Source organism: Helianthus annuus, chromosome 16, assembly GCF_002127325.2.
Source record: "Helianthus annuus cultivar XRQ/B chromosome 16, HanXRQr2.0-SUNRISE, whole genome shotgun sequence".
In the NCBI taxonomy this organism is placed as follows: domain Eukaryota; kingdom Viridiplantae; phylum Streptophyta; class Magnoliopsida; order Asterales; family Asteraceae; genus Helianthus; species Helianthus annuus.
The window spans coordinates 131,198,056-131,201,872 of record NC_035448.2 but is presented as its reverse complement, the minus strand read 5'-3'; positions in this window follow the sequence as shown (position 1 = coordinate 131,201,872).

Sequence of the window (3,817 nt, the reverse complement as noted above, 5' to 3'; positions counted from 1 at the left end):
TGAACGAAAAGGAAAATCAGCTGATTTTGTTTCTAAGCAAAATCTGTCTTCTCACGTTGTCTCTTAAGTAAGATACCGTAACCATGAATAGTTACTTTTATTATTTAAAGGACCGTGTATCTTATTGTTGTACAATTTTATGTATATGATTTTTACACTTATTGTGTCTTATTCAATTATGTAGGCTAAAGTAAAGTCTAAGTCATTCAGATCCACAACATCAACCGCCCTTCAAGTTGGCCGTAAATGTTCTACATCAAAAAAGTTAAAACAAACTGATGTAATTAAATTCACCAAGAAAGCCGAAAGCAGATTGGTATACTTTATAATTTTTTGTTTCCTTCTAATAGCACATAATACAGTTCGGCTCTACTCTTTTTTTTAATCAATAAGGTAATTAATCCTTTTATATTTTTCTTAGCGTTTACCGACATCTGTGTCTTTCTCTTCACAACTTGCACCATGTTACAGTTCTGAACGAAAAATGTGAACTACTTAAGTTGGGCACAAGAGGCGAGAAGTCTGGGAAGGGTTTCAGGTATGGTTTTAAAAAGTGGCCAGCTTTCTTGAAATTGAATTACATCGACTTCGGTTCTACTCTTTTCTTTACGTACGTAAAGCCTTCTAAGCGTTTGATGTTGACCAAAGTCGTACCCAAGATCACAAAGAAAAGAGGTCGTTCGTGAATGTTGGTTATTATGTTATGTTAGATGGTTAAGTATGAATATTAGATGTGGTTTTATCGTTGGTTTGTTTTGATACTTTGGGATAGTACTTATGGTTTGTTAGACATGTCTTTTGGTAATATGTATATATTGTTAATATGCTTATGATGTGGTTATGTGAAATTCAGGTTATGTTAGCATATAACCTAAATAATAAAAAATTAATAAATTAAACCTAAATATATATCGATGATTATGAAGAAATCTTTTTTTTTAATTCAATAACATCTGACTTTTATCATGGTTCTTCAAGAATGATTTTATTTTCGTAATGATATTTTATTTTTAGAAACTTCCATCTAATTCTAACAAATTATAATGGAATAATTACAATTGATTTCTATCAATACATATTTGGAAATATGTATCTTCATTTGTTATATAAAATTTCAAAAGATATGTAATAACATTGAATTTTTATATGTTACTATATGTCTCCTATATATATATATATATACACATTTATATTCTGAAATTCGTTTTTGTGTATAATAACAAAAGAGTTTGTTTAAATATCTAAGTTGTCCGAATCAAAATCAACTCAGCTGGTCTTGATGGTGGATTAAATCTACAAGGTAAGATAATTAAATTGTGTATGTTTATTAAACCTATTAATGTATAAGAAACTTTTATTTTTACATCTTTATGACATTGTTGTTTATGTAACTAATCACCATGGATTATGTAATATGTTTTGAAACTAATAAGCCTATATTATCACATGCTTGATAACGTCTGGGTATGTGTTTTAATTTATGTTTTTTAAGTAATAATATATTATCTCATGGTTGATAAGAATATATTATCACAATTCATTTTATTTCATATATCATATATGTTTTTGAAGTAATCAGAATATACTATGACTGAAATTAAAAAATAATTTAATTATTTTCATAATTTATAATATACATATTGTTAATTGTTTTTTTCTACGTTACATGTGTTTGTAGCTTTTAAATATGGCTGAAAGTTCTTCCAGGTATTTTTTTCTTTTTAATGTTAGACTTTGTTGTGCATTATACCCATTAACAAGTTATATTTTATTAATATCTTATGTTTTTCAATCAATATTAGAGAACCTTTCTTTTGTAGACACATGAATCGGGCGGACGATGTTTTACTGGTATTTTCTAAATTCAGACATTTCTTATATTTTTTTATTTGTTATCATGAAATACAATTTAAAATTTTCTTATGGTTTATAATTTACAATTATAATTATAATTATAAGTTATTTTGGATTCCTTGCTTTATTAGGCGATTCCTTTATACGCTGGATCCAAATTGTGGGGTAACGATAAAGCACCCAAAAATGTTATGATACAAACTCAAGATGGTCGAAAATTTAATGTTTTCTTTAAGTGAACCCAAAGGAAAACATTTCTTTTTCCATGGTTGGTCAAATGTTGTGAAACATTTAAAACTCAAAAAAGGATGTTTGGTGCTCTTCAATTCTGTCGATTTATCTATATTCAAACTAACACATTTCATTGATGGTGTGTTTCAAAGCTCTTTCTGGACATCTCTGTTACCTACAACATCTAACTTTATTGTAAGATTAGTTTTTCTTTCATTTTATTTATGTTAATATATTTAGGTTTTATGAACTGATTACAAAAGTAACATTTTTTTAATTATTTATACAGGTAATTCCTGAGTGTATACTGCCTAATTTCTATGATTATACTTCAGATGATATAATTTCCATTATAGATGTAGGCAACAAAATCCTTCACGTCAAGATTGAAACGCTTTTTGGTAAAGTTGGTTTCTCCATTGGTTTTGATGTTATTGTTAATTTGTTTCAATTGGAGGCCGGTTGTTATTTAATATTTACAAGAGGTTTTGCAAATTATTTCCATTTAAGAATTCTTGGAAAAAATGGTGTTGAAATTAATTATGCTGATGTACAACTTGATGAGGTAAGTATACATTTGCTTGGTTCTTTATATATTTAATTACTATATTGTTATTATAATCATTGTTGTATGTTATTTTCAGACTGTAGTTGCACCTATTGATGTAGTTGACGAGGCAACTATTGATGAACACGAAAATGTTCGTGTTTATAAGTTTAGGCGTATGGCTTCTAAAGATTTTGTAAGTTTTAATATTATTTTAGCAAGTACTATATAATAAAAATTATATATTTTTTTAGTCACATAGAAATACATTATTATTTTTATATTCTTCTTCTTATTAATTTTGATTTTATAAACAATACAGCGACTGCCTGATAAGGTTTCAAGTATGGCTAAACTTGGTGCTGATTTGAAACCTATGACCGTTAGACTTTTGCATCTGCCTGAGCAAGATGACTTTACCAACCGTACCAGACGTGAAAAGAGAGGAGAAAGTTGGCGTTATGCGTTATGCAAATGGTCCAGATTCATATTCATGAAACGTGCTCTCATTAACGAGCGTGATACAATTCACTTTTCTTTTGATGAAACTCATCAAGTGTTGAATGTTGAGTTACTTGTACCTTACCAAAAAAAAAAGAGTAGTGATTAATTGTTTTACATTTAAGTTTTGGATATTTGGTTTTTGTATGATATACATTTACTTTGTTATGTTTAATAGTTTTTAACTGTTTATTCATACACCCTATTCATCATAGAATTTTTCGTTTATTAATATATATGTATATATTTATTTGATTACAAAGATAGATTGTCAACCCGTGAGTATTCACGGGTTATAACCTAGTTTTCTTTATATATCGTTATATGTTATATGATTATATGATTAAATCATTTATTAATGTTCTATTTTGATGAACCTTCAATGCTTTGTAAGTGTTTTTTTGTTACACAGTTAAATTTTTGAAGAGAAATCTTTTGTGGTAATAAAAAAAATATTATCTACTTATGTGTGTATATATATTTAGAAGTGAAATTTCTTAATCTAAATTCTAAGACTATGTGTAGTGGTTCAATCCTCTTAGGGGTGTTTTCTGTCATATGGAGCCACGTCATCAAGGGCAGTTTTCATCCAAAAATGGTGTAGTGGTTCAAACTTCAAACCTTTCTTGCTTCTTCAATTATTACTCAATTTTGTTCAATTATTTATTAAATAAATATAAAAAA